Source organism: Dasypus novemcinctus, chromosome 7 (genome assembly GCF_030445035.2).
Source record: "Dasypus novemcinctus isolate mDasNov1 chromosome 7, mDasNov1.1.hap2, whole genome shotgun sequence".
NCBI lineage: Eukaryota > Metazoa > Chordata > Mammalia > Cingulata > Dasypodidae > Dasypus > Dasypus novemcinctus.
This window is the reverse complement of record NC_080679.1, coordinates 117,807,501-117,824,476: the sequence shown is the minus strand read 5'-3', so window position 1 is coordinate 117,824,476 and position 16,976 is coordinate 117,807,501. Positions and strand designations below refer to the sequence as shown.

The 16,976-nt window shown below is 46.7% G+C and overlaps 1 protein-coding gene across 1 annotated transcript in view; it reads left to right on the top strand.

Annotated features, from left to right (window-relative positions):
- The window catches only part of GPR39 (G protein-coupled receptor 39), a 247,886-nt gene that overhangs the window by 225,738 nt on the left and 5,172 nt on the right, over positions 1-16,976 (top strand). The gene's annotated exons all lie outside the window — the stretch shown is intronic.

Sequence of the window (16,976 nt, the reverse complement as noted above, 5' to 3'; positions counted from 1 at the left end):
ATTTGTACTGAAGACTATGATAAATACTATGCTTAGTACTTGGCTGTGTTCCCTTATAACATCTCCTTTCTTCCCCTCAGTCCTGTAAGTTAGGTGGGGTAGGTGGTGTAGTTTCCAGGTTGTAGAGGAGGACGTTAAAGGCTGAGAGGTGAGGCGGGGGCTCTCAGATGCTACTTGGAGAAGAGTGAAAAGAGCTCTGAGTGGGCTCCAGGGCTCTTCAGAGATCCTATTTAGATGGGACCAAATTCAATCAGGGTGGACCTTAGTCCATATGACTGGAATCCTTGTAAGCAAAGGAAATTCAGAGGTCTGGAAGACACCAGAAGATGAAGAAAACTATAAGAGGAGACCAAGGAGCTAGATCTCCATGTAACAGAGGCAGAGACACAAGCCAAGGAGCCCCAGGGATTGTGGCAAGCCAGCACCAGAATGCTACAGACTCTGGAAGAAAGCAAGACCTGTTGAGGCCTTGATTTTGGATCTCTAGTCTCCAAAACCATGAGACAATAAATTCCTATTCTTTAAGTCAACCAATCTATGGCATTTGTTATAGCAGCCCTGGCAAACTAGGATACCCACCTTCCAAGGTCATTGTTGGGATTGAATTTGTAAAGTTGGGCCTTGGAGAAGTCAATCTATCATAACCTTTTGGTTCCCTCATCCTAAATAAGAAGGCCCCTTGTCTGTGTCCAGCCCTTTGGTGAGATGGGAGCTGGGTGCTAGGTCCTGTTGCCAAGCTCAGGCTGGAGATGAAAGGAATTTACATGGAGATGCCTTTCTCCCACCCAACTCTGCCTGCGTCTTCCTGCCCCCACTGGTACTCCAGGGCAGGGGCAATGGGGAGGTGGACTCCTGGGCTGGGAAGGGTCCTTTGAGAGGCTTGCCCAGCCATGCAGAGGGGCAGCAGGTGCCCATTTGACAGATGAGAAGACCTCAGCATAGAGAGTTTAAATGACCTGGCCAAGGCCACACAGGTGGAAGAACCCAGCTCCTTGACTCCAGCTCTAGATGCTTCTAGAAAATCTGTAGGTGGGGAAGAGTAAAGAAGGGATAGTGTGAGAGGAAGGAAGTGGGGGGAGACAAGGGGAGGGCAGCAAAGTTGTGTGGGTGCCTCATTAAAAGGCAGGGGCAAAGTTATAAAAGAAGTTCAACTTTTCATTCCACACCTTTTCTCCCATCCCTGCCCTCCCCAGGGAGGAAGGCAAAATGGTGCAGAAGACGGAGTCTTGGTCTAGAAATTGAAATGCGGTGCTGATTTAATCATAGCTCTGCTACTAACTAGCTGTGTGATCTGGGGCAAGCTTTGGAACCTCTCTGGACCTTCCTTTCCTCATTTCCAAAATGAGAAGGTTGGGATGGATGATCTCTGCTGTCCTGTCTAGCTCTTAAAAATTCTGTAATGGTTCAAGGAAAACTCTGAGGCCCTGACTGTTGTGATTACTTTGAGAGGGAGACACCAACCTTACCTTGGGACGGGGGTTTGTTCCCTTTTTCTTTGACTGGGAAGGTTCTGGAATGATGGGAGAGCCAGAAGCTGCCTGGTAACTGAAGCCAGTTTTGAGGAGCCCTGTCCCGTCCCCTCCCTCACCTCCACCCATGGCAGTCCCAGTGTCTCCTACCTCCCAGAAAATGGCTTAGTTTATATTTCAAAAACCTGCATACAAGGAGAGTAGGGATAAACAGGGTGACCATGACATTTATTGTCCATAGTGACATGCTTTTTACAATCTATTTTTGAACCTCTTATTGAGGTATAAATGCATATTAAAAAGTGCACGTTTTAATAGTGTATGTTTACAGCTTAACAAACACACATAACCCTATTCAGAAACAGGGCCTTCCTGGTACCCCAGAAACCACCTGGGTCCCCTTCCACTTATTCTCCCCCTCCCTGGAAAGAACAATTATATTGACTTCTAACACCATGTATTAGTTTTCCCTGTTTTGGTATTTTGTGTTCTTGGAGTCCTACCCTATGTAATCTTTTGTAACCTATCATGTTTGTGAGATTCACCCGTGTTGTAGGGCTCAGTTGTGGTCTGTAGATTCTCCCTGCCGTGTATAGCCTTGTGCAAATATGCCGCAGATTATTTTCGTATGCATTCTATTATTGGCGAGCTTTTGCATAGTTTCTTGATTTGGATTGTTATAGAGAGGTTGCCATGTGTATCTTGTAAGTGGAAGGGCTTCCCACATTTCTGCTGGTGCATACCTAGGAGCGGAGTTGCTGGATCTTCGGTTCCCGCAGTCTCTTAGTAGAGCCTGCCAAACAGTTGTCCAAAGTGCTTGTGCCAGTTTCCACTCCCACCAGCAGTGTACATGAGTGCCAGGTGCTCCGCATCCTTGTCCTCCGTGGTGCTTTCTCGTCTTTCTGCATTTTGGCCAGGCTGGTGTGTGTGTGGTGGCGCCTCCCTGTGGTTTTAACCTGCCTTTCCTCGGCTTGTGGGGTCAAGCGCCTTTGCTTTTGTTCATTTGGATAGCCTCTTTGAGGAAGCGTCTGCTCAGGTCTTCTGTGCAGTTCTTCTTATTGGATTGTCCATGTTTTTCTTAATGTTTTGTGGGACTGCTTTACGTATGCTCTATGTGAGCTGATGAGAAGTAAGCTGGGGGAGACAGTTGTAAATCAGTGCCATCCTAGGAAAACTGGGCGAGCTGGAATGATCAAAACCCATTGTACTGCAGTTTTAAGAAGATCAAAAACAAAAAACAAAAAAAAGGCAAATGCAAAGGCACCAAGGGCTAAGGCAAGGAAAAAAAGGAAAAATAAGCCATGTGTACAGGATACAGCTCTGCAGGGCTCTCAATGTCCTCTTCCTCTGCATCTTTCTGAAACTGCTCACCTTCACGGAGTCCAATACTGGATGAACTTTTCTTCCCATTTGATGCTGACCAGCACTCACCTGTCTGTTGGTCCCCTATCTGCCTTAGGGTCATTAAACTTCTGACAATCTGTGATCCTTTTAGTCCAGCCTCTTCGTTGTATCAATGAAGAAACAGCCTCAGGTGGTTAAATGACATCCTCAAGGTCACACAGCTGGTTAGAACAGGGCTGGGACTAGAATCCAGGTCTACGGGTGCTTTTGCCATTGGCATTTTTGTAATTAGGCAATATTTAAATCAACCCATAAATACCTTTGACTACGTGCAAGGCCTTGGTTTAAATACTGCGGGATGGAGGGCAGGGGCTGCTCTAGTCAGACACCTCAACTGCTGGTGGTGTTGGGGTCAGCATTCACCCTCTGTTTTCTCAATGGTTAAATAGTAAGACTCCACTAGAATGTCCCGACTTCCCTTCCAGCACTGAGTTCTACATCCCAAAATATCTTGTAGGAGGAAAGAGAAAAGGTAGTTGTTTTTTTGCACCTGGAAACGAGTAAATAAGTATAGATTTCCTGTTAAAGGAAAGAATTGGGTTTCTTTAGTCAATAGAGAGAAAAGCGAGAAATCAGCCTTCAAGTAACTAAAGGCCCCAGTGGTCTGAGTGGGGGAGAGTAGCTGTCCCTCTCTCTGTCTCTCTTACTCGAGGGGGGTAAAAGGAAATGTTTGTTTACAGGTGGAGGGATTCAGACTGTCCCTGAGAGACTGATATTACCTTAGGAGGTTGAAGAATCGCCTCTTCAGGTCACTAAATTAAAGACATCTGGATAATTGAGATTTAACAGTTACAAGTAAGAGAAAACCATGTTCAAATTGGCTTAAGCAAAAAAAAAAAAAAGTATATTAGCTTATGTAATTGAAAAGTCCATGAGTATCAGAACTGGCAAATTCTAGGTTCAAATTTATGGTGTTACGAATTGGTTTATCTTTTTTGCTGTTTCTTTTAGAGGCTTATATTTTTATTTTCCCAGATTAGCAACTCCTGCAGAGAACACTGCTTGCCCCTAGGCCAGCCCTCCTTAGCCTGATTTAAGCCCCACGTCCTTCCCTGGCCCAGTCACTGTGACTCAGACTGGCCCTTCCTTCCATCTCTGTTCCCCTTTGGGAAACTTCTGGGACTGAGTCAGGGTCGGTGGCTCCCCAGGGAATGTCAGGGTGCTCTCGCCAGAGGGAAGGGGGAGTCATGTTAGGCAGACACTAAAACTGCTGTCTGCTTCCATCCCCATGCAGCGCAGTGTGCAGAAAATCAGGCTGGAGGCAGAGTGGTGGCGAAGATATACCTTGTCTTTCCCCCAATCCTGGGATTCTAGGGAGCATAGAGGAGAGGAAACAGCATTCGCTGAGGGTCAGTGTGCCAGGCTTTTTTTTGCACACGATCCCATCTTATATTCCCTTCACCCTGTAAAACAGGTAATAATTTCCCAACTTTGCAATGAAAGAATCTGAAGAGAAGATTCAGTGGGTCAAGGGAGGGGCCCAGGACATGCCAGGGGGCCCTGATTCTTCAAGCACCCTCACCACACAGTGCTGCCTTCTAAACTGAGAGTTTAGCACCTGGAGCGGTGTCTGCTTGGAAAAATCAAGAATTGAAAGGAGGAACCTTGGATGTGAGGGGGAAAAGAGGCTTGGATCTTGCTCCTTTCCATCTGCCGGCCAGATGAATGACGCTGGCTGAGCCTCATGCCCACTCCACACTGCCCTTTCCTCCTCCGTGTTGTGGTGGGAAAACCTGTAAAGCACTCAGAGGCTAAGCGCAGGCAGTCTGTGATCAGGCGAGGAAGCCCCACTCATGCAGAAGCACCCTAAAGGGCTCTGGGGTGATGCTTGGGGCCTCTAACTCTGCTCACTTCCCACGTCCCCAGGTAAAGCTCCTGGGGACATGGGAACCATGTGGTGGACACGTCCACCATTCTCCTCCTGGGGCTTTGTTTCTTTTTGCTCCCTCCCATGCATCTGGGAGTGTAGCCTTCCCTTCCCCACCTGGATCTTGCCTCCTGCCAGTGACCACTCACGAGTAAAGCCTTGCTGTGGGAAGCACTCACCGTCAGCTGAGTGCCAGAGTGCGGGAGCCTGGGGCCCAGAGGCTTCTGTAGTGCACTGCCGCCCATTCGGCCTTTTCTGGGTTGGGCTGATTTGCTTGAAGGGGATATTTGGCTTGCTGCATCTTTATCCATCCTCTGCCACATTCAGCCCAACTCGGAATGTCCATAGACTTTGATTTCAAGTCTCACAGACCTGCACATCCTAGTGTGGTACCAGACAGGGCCCCAGCAGAAGAGAGGGGAAGTCCTGCTCATTACCTGGGCAAGGCCAGGAGGCAGCCTTCCTGGGCAAGGAGTGGGTCGCTCCTTTGACCTCCCACCTTGTCTCTATCCATGTTCTAAATTAACCTGGGGCCACTTTATTCTATCCACAGTTTCCAGGGGTGGGAGTGGGGTGGGATTGGGAAAGGTGGAATCTGGTTTTTCTTCTCTATGTCTAAAAACATCTTTTGAATTACCATTCTCCTAAGCAATAAAGTCATTTTGGGTGGGGCTAGGTATAGATAATAGATGTATTTCAGTACAGTAGGATTTCATTTTAATCAGAATCAGGACGGGGCCTTGGCAAATAACAAGGATCAAATATTTGTCCTACTTTCAGTGAACAAGAATTGAGGTCCTAGTATGTTCCAGGTACTGTGCCAGGAATGGAGAGATGGTGGGACACAGGCCTTTCAAGCCACTCACAATGAACCAAGGCACAGAAACCCATCATTAAAACAGTGTGGTTGCAACTGTCCTAGAAGCCAGGACCAGGTACAAGGAGGGTCAGAAGAGGCAGTGGTTATTTTCTTTGAAAGATGGCAGAGCCATTCTTAGTGGAGAGGACACTGGAGCTGGTAGGAGTTTCCCCGGAGAACGTCTTAGGCAGAGACGCGGAAGTGCACTGTAGAGTGGTGTGCCCTGGGATTGTGGGCCATTTGGAAAAGCCAGAGTGTTGGGCTCAGGACACGAGTGGGGTAAAGGCCTGGAAAAGGGCAGCCGGCAGGTCACAGAAGGCCTGGATATGATCTAAGGAGCTTGGACTCCGCACCACAGGTGTCCCAGTGTCTCATGAAAGTGCATATTCTGACCAGTAGGTCTGCGTTTGGGCCTGAGAGTCTTCATTTCTAGCAAGCTCTCAGGGGAGGTCGTAGGCCACACTCTGAGTAGCAAGAGTGAAGGCAATTAGGCATCATCGAGAAGTTACATAAGGGACTGATTGTAATCCCTTGAATTTGTGTGCCTGGAAATACTGAAAAAGTATTAAGCATATTACCTAATTGAATTCTTCCAAAATCCCCGTGAAATGTACTTCATATTGTCCATAGTTTTTAGAGGAGGATCCTGCAGTATGGAAAGTCAAACAAACGTGTCTCCTGGCCTTTTATAGCTGGGAAGAGCCTCAGACATCTCAGACAACCCTGATTTTACAGGCAGGAAAACTGACCTGCCATCTCGGAGGTCCTTCCAGCTCTGAAAGCCCGTTTCTGTGATTTGAATGTGTAGTCCATAGTTGGGCGGGTCCTTAAAGAAAAAGCTTGGATGAAAATGTCCAGTCTCTGCTGGTAAAGGTCCCAGACTGGCCTCCCTCTTTTGGCCGAGCTGTGGAAGAGATTGGGGGATTGGATCTCTGGAAAAGAGGCTTATAACCTGGAGACATGACTTCTGGAGGGGATGTACTTTAACATTAAGAACATCCTGGGTTGGAAGATCCCCCTTTCTAGACTTCCTGTCTTGCACTGGGTTTTCTTACAGCCTTAGGCAAATCAGTTAAATGTGGCGCATCTTACCACTGCCACCAGTAAAGATAGGGTAACAGCTCCCACCGTCTGCCTTACTGTGTGGCTGGGAGGATCAAATCGGGCAGGTCTCTGCAGATGCATTGGGCACCTTTGCAAGTATGTGCTGGGCCAGGTCCTACAGACACAGGGTGGGGGGGATCTACCCCCCCCTCCCAGCTCCATTGGGCACGCAGCTGCGGAGACAGACCTTACAGACACAAGGTCCAGGTTCCCTCTGTCCAAGTGCACCGAGTGCAGCCACGAAGTGCCCTGGGGGCTCGTGCTGTGGTGCAGAGAGTGAGCAGAGAACTGTGAAGAAGACATAAGGCGAGGAGAAGGGCTGCTGGATGGGTGCGACCCCCAGCAGGAGGGAGTTGGCGGGCTTCCCAAACAAGACAGGGTGTTGAGTGTCTGGAGCAGAGCAATGGGTGGGGAGGGTGGACCAGAGAGAGACCAGAGGAGAGAGCTGGGCCAGATGTGGTAGGACCTGTTAAGGATTTGGGACATTGTGCTAAGGGTTTGGGACACTGAAAGGTTCTAAGCAAGAGGGTGAGGGGAACTGATTGGCGACTGAACAAAGATGATTGTGGCTCATGCAGAAATGGATAGGGAAGCAGTGATTGTGAACAAAGGCACTTAGGGGGCTTCTGCCTGAGTTCAGGCGAAAGGTAACGGTGGCCCTAATTAGCGTGGCAGCAGTGGGGATGGGGAGAAGGGCACAGATGTTGGAGGTGTGATGGACAAGGCTTAGTGGTCGATTGGGTGTGGGAGTGAGGGAAGGAAGCAGAACAGGACACCTTGCGGGTTTCCAGCTAGTAAAGCTTGCTGAGGGGAGTGGAGGTTACGAAGATTCGGACCAGGTTTGGGTGGGTGGCAGGTCAATAATTCAGCTGTGGACAGGTTTTGTTTGAGGTGCAGATGAGCCATCCAAGTCATGATGTCAAGTGGGCGGTTGGCTGTAGGGAACTGTCGGGGTCTGGCTGGGATGTCTACTAACCCAGGGATATGGATTTGGGAATTGTATATCCCTTGACATGATATTTAAAGTCAGGAATGGAGGAGGTACCTGGGGGGAAGGAATGAGAAGGGACCTAGAGAGCCAAGGATAGCCTCATGAGATGCTCTGCCCTTTGGTCATCAGGTGGAGGAGACAAAGGCAGTGAGATAATAGATGAGAAATAGCTCTAAAAGTTAGTGCAGGATGCTGTTACTTTTATACTGCCATGCCCTGTCCTTACTATGTGGCATAATGTAGAATCATGTGCATCTATGACAGTTATTTCTGCCTATGCATGGAAGTGATTATACTTATTTTTCCTAAATCTGAGAGACTATTTCCTTAAAGATCTATTTTCAGATCACTAACAGGAAGCCATCCTCATCTGCTCATGCTCCATGCAAAACCTTATTTTAAAAGCCTGCTACTACCATCTCCTCAGCTTTTCTGAGAGGTTTACTGATTCCACTTGAGAACCTCAGCTCTAAATAAAACACAGTATGAGCCCAGCCCCTGCATGAACCTTTTTTGGTATCTCTCCCATCGGCTGATTACATTTTTTGCCTCCTGTTGTGGCATTTGGATATAGATTGTTCTGGGAATTTCATTGCTAACTTACATGAGACGAGCAGATAATGGGGAAGTGAACTCATTTTCTAATTTACTTTTAAACCGAATTCCAGATTGTATTTAGGGGGAGGGAAAGAGTCGGCTTATAGTGGGTGAGAGCAGTCTTCAGCTTGGAATTTCAATGAATTTTCATAGGAAATGCCCTCCCCTGGAACTCTTTCTGTGCATGGGAGTGGGGATGGAGTGGGGGTGGATGTTCTTGCTTCCGATAAAATAAATCCAGTACAAGCAGCCATTGTGCGGGAGTCTAGCCTGCCAGATTCCTATTCAAAGCTAGTTTGCTTCTTTGAATTCCATCATGCTTCTCTCTGAGTAACAAAAAAGTTTATCCTGTTCACCTCACATGTAAAAGGCCCTTTCAAGATGATAGCTTTCCTTGTCACAGAGATGCCGTTAGAAGGGTCTTTATTTCTTGACAGCTGAGATTCTGTTCTTTGCCAGGACAACTACAGGAAGAAATTCATTTCTGAACCTGTGGCCATTTGAATCACATTGTTGAATTTGAATTTGGGACCCAGATATGTGGTCCTCGAGGTGACCCAGCTATGGGCAGGCTGGCCAGGGCAGTGTGCCTGAGCACGTGAACTCTGGACCAGGCTGTCTGGGTTTAACCTCTGGCTCAGCCCCTTGCCAGCTGTGTGATTTGGGGCAGGTCATTTAACCTAACTGCACCTCAATTTTCTTACCTATATAATAGGAATAAAATTAAGTAGTGGCCATCTTATGGGGCTCACTGTAAGGTTAAAATAAGCAAGCGTGCTTTAAGTGCTTGGAACACTGTCTGAGATTCACGTGCAGTAAATTCTTTGTAGCTGGTGTTGCCTCCACTCTGGGGCAGTGTGATAAACCGTGCAAGCTGCCATCCCCTGACCTATGCTCAGTGCTTCATGTGCATTTGGCTTCTTTCATGCATCTTATAATACTACCTCAAGGTAAATACTACTATTTTATCCATTTTATTATCCTAGGGGAACATTACTTAAAGGGCCCCCGAGGTGAGTTATTTTAGGACAAGTGAATGTCCTCAAATATGTCTTTTTAGTCGATGTGACATTTCTATACCCTGTTTCACCCAGTGGTCCTCACCTGTACTCTGTCTGCACCCCATGGGGCCATCTTGGAGAGAAACATGAAAAAAAATGAGTTTTGTTTGTGGATGGAACCCAGGGCTTTGTTAGTAGCAGGAGGGGAAGGAAACCAAAGCTGCTGGCCCCTGAAGGACCTTGTCAGAATCCAAGACTCCTCAACCCTGTCAAGGCCACCTTCTAGGGTCTGGTCTCATTGGCCCAGAAAGGGTGGCCCCTTCTCTCAGTTCCCCCCCTTCTCTCAGGATGGGGGATGGAAGCGAACCTGGAGCTGGGCCCCAAGGCAGAAGGGTTGGTACTCACCCCGCTGGACAGGGAAGCTGACCTCACATTGCTTCCGTGTACATCAGAGGAAGGCACAGTAAATGCTCTCCTAGCCCATCCTCTCACCTGGCCTCCTAAAGCCCCCTCTTCCTCCCTTCCTCCAACACATGTATTGAGCAGATACCACGCAGAGGTGTTCTGTTATGTACTGAGGTTCTAACTATGAAGTGGAGTGTCTTGCCCTCATGAAGGTTATGCTCTAGTTTACTGTGCACCATTGTGATGGGAGGTGGTACAGGGGTACTCATAACAGGGTACTTGATATAGACTTGATGGAGTCAAGAAAGGCTTCCTGGCGGCAGTGACACTAAGCAGAAACTTGTAGAATAAGAACTGGACAAAACATGGGCAGTCAGGAGTGGGATAAATAAAGAGGAAGGGAGAGAGAGGGAGGAAGAGCAGAAGAAGAGGAAGATGTGGCACCAAGCAAATGGGTCCGTTTATGAAAAGACCAGGGGACCAGAGAGGATGGACTGGGGGGCTTATCTAGCCCCCCAATGGGACTCCTTATCTAGACAAGAAATGCAGTCTTTGTAGCTAAGTCTCCTGATGCTGCAAAAAGGGCCCAGCCCTGTGCTGAGAGGCTGTGCCTGGGCTTGGCGGTCGGTCAGCCATGGGGAGGCTCGGTGCACAAAGCTGGACATGGACGATGGCCGCCATTTTCCTCTGACAGTCAAAAGCATGTCTGTGCACCCAGGCCTAGAGCTGCCTTTGATGATGGCCAGAGAGAAGCCACCATTGTTGGAGATGTTGGAGGACACATCGCAGTCGTAGTGGACGACATCGTCGATGACATGGACAGTTTGGTGGCTGCTGTGGAGATCCTGAGGGAGGTGCCTACAAGATCTGTGTCATGGCCACTCACGGCTTCCTGCCTGCAGAGGCCCCATGCCTCACTGAGGAGTCATCTGTTGGGTGAGGTGGTGGTGACCAACATCGCCCCTCATGAGGTACAGGCGCGGTAGTGTCCAAAGATAAAGTCCATGGATATCAGCTGGTTCTTTCTGAAGCAATTTGGAGAATTTGCAGTGGAGAGTTCATGGCCTACCTCCTCCGAAACATGGCTGTGAATAAGTGATGTTCGTGCCTGCCTTGCCCCTGGATTCCTAAGTAAGACATAAACTGCTGTGCCTACAGCCGTGGAGCAACGAAGCCGGCACGTGACTCCTGGCCAGGATGGCAGACTGGAGAGTAACATCTCATCTTGACACGTCTGCATTGCTCTTAAGGTGCAAATAGAGGTGTTCATTGTCTCGCCCCCCCCCCCCCCCCCCCCGCCATAAAAAGAGCTTTTAATCCCTGTGGCCAGTTCTCGAGCAGCCACAGGATGTAGTAGCTGGTGTGTGGCTTGGCTTTGCGTAATATGGGTTGATACCTGCCAGCACACAGCCTTTGTGAGACTGATTCTCCCTTCCAGGCCCAGGCTGGGCAGGGACACCCAAGTGGACGCTCTTAGTGCCACACTGTCCTGGGCTGGGCCCCACCTCGATGGGAAGGAAGCTGGCTGCCCTTCAGTCCCGGCCACTCATTGCTAGCTATCTCACTCCGCTTCTCTGCATTTGTTTTTTAGCACCAGCCTTCCAGCGTTTTAATTCTTTACCACTTCAGGGAACTAAATTCTACTGGAAAGTGGACATCTTTTAGCCTTTAACCAGTCATTAGATGTGGAACGGCTGGTGCCCGAGTGCGATGAGCCAGTCCACTGTAGATCTCACTGGAGGTGCTTTTCCACCGAGGCCCCTGCCCCTCTTTGCACCCCCCACTCCCAGCCAGTGTGCTCCCAGGGAAGAGGCAGTTGGTGTTGTCCTTATGGTGAGAAAACAGCTGCAGGCTTTCTTAGCTGTACCACAGTTGAAGGCTTTAATATCCGTTGGATTTACAACAGATTGTTTACATAGAAAGCCAGACAGCTATACCCAATTGAAATCCACACAGAAAAATATTTATTTAATGGATCCCAGCTGATCATCATCCATGCATTTGTAAAAGAGGAGGCACTAAACCACAACCACGACCCTAAAGGCTGCTTATGTTGAGTGCAAGTGGCTGTCCTGGAGCCCCTGGACAGGAGGGTTCATTTTACAAAATGAGTATTTGTTACTATAGCAATGTGTAGTTTTTCTCCTTGTACTGAAGCTTGTAGAGCAGAATGAGATGGTTGCAATGCTTGGCAAATTGTAGGCCATTTGGAATCTGACTTCTGGGCTGCATCTGAGGGCTTTGGCCCCAGCATGGTGGGCGGGGCCACACGGGGAGGGAAAGAAAGTTCTTTCTGACTCGATTGAATTGCTGGAACCAGCGCAGGGCCTCAAAACCATCTGTCTTCATGCAGCAGCTACCTGGGGCATGCACATCATTTTAAAGCCGTGGCCTGTGTCCTTCTCTGAAAGCTAAATTCTCCCAGCTCTTCTGCCTTCTTCTAAAGATTATTTCTCAATAGGAAACAGGGCACGAAGGGCAGATCTGTTTCAACAAAGGTCACCAAGCTAATGAGTCATGGAAAAGAAAGGACAATGTGTACAGGCAGATCCTGGCAGGACCAGAGGGCACGGGCTATGGAGCTGGCTCTCCATGGGTGGGGGCTGGAGGGGGTGCCCAAGATGCATGGTCACCTCTCACGGCCCGTATATCCCATCCATGTTGTTTCCAAAGCTTCTACGCCTTCTTTTGGCAAACTTAGCAATGAGTGGTGACTGCTTTCTACGGTACCTACTGTTAAGAGACTTGCCTGTACAACACAGCAATAAAAAGGCAAACAACCCAATTTAAAAATGGGCAAAATACTTGAATGGACGTTTCTCTGTAGAAGAAATATAAATGGTTAAAAAGCATCTGAAAAGATGTCCAACATCATTAACAGGGAAATACAACTCAAAACCACAATGAGATATCATTTCCCCCCCTCTAGAATGGCCGCTAATAAAAAAAGAGAAAACTACAAGGGTTGGAGAGGATATGGAGAAATAGGAATACTGATTCACTGCTGGTGAGAATGTAAAATGGTGTAGCTGTTGTGGAAGACAATTTGTGGTTCTTCAGGAAGCTAAATATGGAACTACCATAAGACCCAGCAATCCTGTTACTATATATATACCCAGGAGAACTGAAAGCAGGGACTCAAACAGAAATTTGTACGCCCATGTTCACAGTGGCATTGTTCACAACTGCCAAAAGTGGAAGCAACTCAAGTGTCCAGCAACGTATGAATGGTAAACAAAATGTGGTATCTACATAGGATGGAATTTTATTCAGCAGTAAAAAGGAATGAAGTCCTGGTGCATGCGACATGGATGAATCTTGAGGACACTGTGTTGCATGAACTAAGCTAGACACAAAAGGACAGGTATTGTATGACTTAAATGTTTGATCCAAGTATAATAAGCAAACTCATAGAATTAGAATCTAAAATACCAGGATACAGATTAGGGTTAGAGAATGGGGAGTTGATACTTAGTGTGTACAGAATTTCTATTTAGGCTGATGGTAATGGATGACAGTGATGGTAGCACATTATTGTGAGGGTAATTAACAGCACTGAACTGTATAGGCAAATTTGATATAGATAAAAGGGGATTAAAAAAGAACCACTTTAAGATGTATATGTTACTAGAATAAAAATTAAAAAATAAGGCATAGGACTCTATTACACGGTGAACCCTTTTATGGATGATGGACTAACAGTCCAATAATGTTCATTCATGAATTATAGCAAACCTACAATACTAATACAAGGTGGTAATAGGGTGGTATATGGGAAAAATACACTGAATGTAAATAATGGACAATAGAACTATTTTAATAATCTTTCATTAACTGTAACAAAGATAACTACTGTCAAAAATTTAGTACAATGATTAAAAAAAGTGCTATTATCAACAGTAACAAGTGTTCCACACCAGTGCAAGGTGTATGCAAGCCTTGTATTTTATGCAGGATTGCTTAGAGAACTCACAACTTCTCTAACAGGAAAAGGGGAAGGGGGAAAGAAAGGAAGAAAGAAACTTTCCTGCAGCTGATTCAGTCACCTTCTCAAAATCCTCCAAGAAAATAATGGGAAGGGAGAAGGTATGTGCTGGCAATGTAGCAAGGGTTGTGCATGGCTTGGTTTGTGGTTGTCCTGGAAAGAGTTGGAGGGGGATGGAGAGGAATAAAAGAGAGGAGAGACAGCATTGCTTTACAAACTGGGGAAACAAAGAAGAGAAATGGAGTCTAAGAGGGAGAGGATTAAAGGAGAGGGAGAGGAAAAGTAGAGGAAAGACAGAGGTAGAAAGAGGAGAAGACAAATAGGATTGAGGCTCTATCAGGACTGTGTTTAGAAATGAGGGGGAGGGCAGAGGTGTATCACAGAGGAGACCCAGAGGGAAGGAGTCAGCTCAGGCTGCAGATACTCATTCTGCCATGGTGCTTCAAAGGTGAGCAAGGGTCAGCGATGGGGCCCATGCATATACCCCGACCTGAACTCCACCCTCAATCTGCACTTCTCTTAGACTAGGAGATCTAAACCTGAGCAGGCGTCAGAACTTCCTGGTGACGCTGATGCTGCCCTAAGGTCCCTACTTTGAGATCAGTCGTCTAGAGGTTAGAGACTAAACCCAGGTTGGTGCAGATTTGGGCTCCTGAGGTGGGACAAGGTCAGTGAGTGAGATCTACCATTTCAACTGGCTAGCAGGAGCAGACTGGAAACACAAACATTACAAATCCAGATAGTGCTAGAACCTTTTATTAGATGTATGCTTACTTTCCACTGGCAACTGCTACTTAAATGTCAGTTGATAAGCAGATGTTCTTCCCTCTACTGGATGCAAGTTAATTAATTGCACACAGTTTCCTTATGGAATGTTTTCTAACCATCACCATTCCCCAGTCTCCCCACTCACCCTGTTGTGGCAGCCCCACTGAGCCCCTTGCAGCTCTCAGAGCTAACCTGCTGTGTCACTGCTCCCTCCCCTGCCCATTGCTGGGTCTTTACCTGGATTACCCTTTTCCAGGCTCACTTGTCCTCTCCTTTAAATTTCTATGTGAGTGTTCCTGCTGCTTGGGATGTCAGCCAGCCCTTCTCGGCACTGTCACAAGGCTCTGCTCGGCTGATCTCCTGCCTCTTAGCAAAGTTGCCAGGCTGTCTCCACCTCCTCCTCAGTTTTCTATCATCAGTGCCTAGAACCGGGTCTCTTGTGGATCCCAGCCAACCAAGCAGTGTTTGTTGAGTGAACAAAGTCCTGAACTTAAATCTGGAAAAAAATTTCTAATTTCAATGACTATGGTCAAGGGTAGAGAGAAGTTGAAACCTTGGGGCAGGAAGAGGACAGAGCAGCTTTAAATCCTAAATCTGCCTCAACCCACTCCTCAGGCATCAGTGATACAAAAGCAGGTAGAGAAGCAAATCTGAGATTTCTTTAAGCCACACAGGATACCTTTGCTTTGGGAGAGGTCTAATTTCCAAATTTTTCTGCTTAATGTTAGCTAAGTAACCCTTTCTAACCAGTACTTATATAAGACAGACAGGCCGGCTGGCTGGCTGGAAGGATGGATGGATGGATTGATCGATGGATGTAGGTTAAGTCACTAAGTCATGACCAAAGTTGCCTTTTTTCCCCAAATGTTCTTGAGTTCCCATGGGCTGGCATTTTACCTTCCTTTGGGGAGAAAAACATATGTTCCAGGGTTTATTCCATATGCCTGCTTTTGAAAAAACTTGTTCTAAAACTGAATCAAGACGACGTATATAGATAAGGTGTTCTGACTTGAGCCGCAGCCTGAGATGCACCTGCTTTGGATGGCATTGCATTCTGTGAGTTGAGCCTAAAACTGGGGGGAAGAATCTGTATGAAAAATAGCTCCTCAGGTTCACTCGTCGATCTCGGATAGAATCCAGGGTTCTGAACAGCACGGCAAGGTACGAGGAGTCCTCATATGCTGACCCACGAGATCCTGACCAAATCACTTGGCCTCAGTTTTGTGGCTTGTAAGATGAGGGAGCCGAGGGGCTGGTCACCGGCATTTGGTCCTGCTCTAACATTCGCTGATGATTGTGAAATGAATTCTGGGGGACAAGAGGTTACCTTCACTTTAAAGGTTAGAGGCGAGTAAACAGAAGCTCAATGTCAGACCTATCAACGCCCACACGTCTCAGGCATAGCCTACTGCACTTCTGAAGGTTAAACCTAGCAGGCTGGCTCGAATGCTGTGGAAATTTCAAGCTTCAGTGCGGGATGTTGTTGGATAGCTGCATTGCTTGTTAAACAACGTTACTCTGCTGAGAATAAATCTGCGTCGTCTAATGGTGCTTGTCATTTTAGTGTGGTGATCAAGGAGGAAAAATGTAAGTGCTGTATGTGGAAGAATAAGATAAGATATGGAGGTATTTCTTAACCCTGAGTGCAAGACTGTCAGAGTATAATACAGATCTATCAATAACTCAGTTAAAACAGTTTACTTGCTTTACATGAGTGGGTTGAATTCACTGATCTTCACTCAATTTCATGCTGAAGTTATTTAACTGTGGGCTGCACGTGACACCACACACACCAAAGCATTATAGATTTTTCCAAATGCAATATACAAGTCCAAATTGATTGCAGCCAAATGTAAATTTAGTCAAATCTTTTATACTCTCCATTAAGGTATGAATAAGACTTTGAAGCTTTGTCTCAGCTACAGAGTAGCTGGGACTAGAGCTGAACCAATTGCTAACAGCTAGAATAAAGTTATCTTTGGACATGGCATTTATTCTCAACAGTGTGTCTTTTAAAATAATGGACAGTTTTTTTCCAAATGTAAAATAAGCAATTACTTGTCATTGTAAAACGACAAATTTTACAACGGAGCTGACTCGGTTTTCTTCCTCCCAAGTCGCTAACCTCTCTTATTTTGCTCACAGGCATACATCTCACATTGTCAGCACAACCTGCATGGCCAATACTCCATTTTCTAGAACAAAATGATCTTTCTAAGCATAGAAAGAAAGGCACCAGTCATTTATTCCACTTCCAGTAGTGGTATGGGTAGTATATTCTAACACCTCTGCCCAGTAGTTGATGCAGTCTGAGTTATTCCAAAATGGCTAGGTAAGAGTTACAATGAAGAATGCAAAGTACATCTTTGTGCTTTAGAATTATTTAAGCTTTAAACAATTTGAAGTTCCCTTGTGCGGAAAGCTTTGTACAAAATGACTGGATAAATCTGTTCTACACTATTGCCAAGAATGTACACTCAGAAGTGTGCTCAGACTTCAGCCTTGGTTGCATCATCAGAATCATAG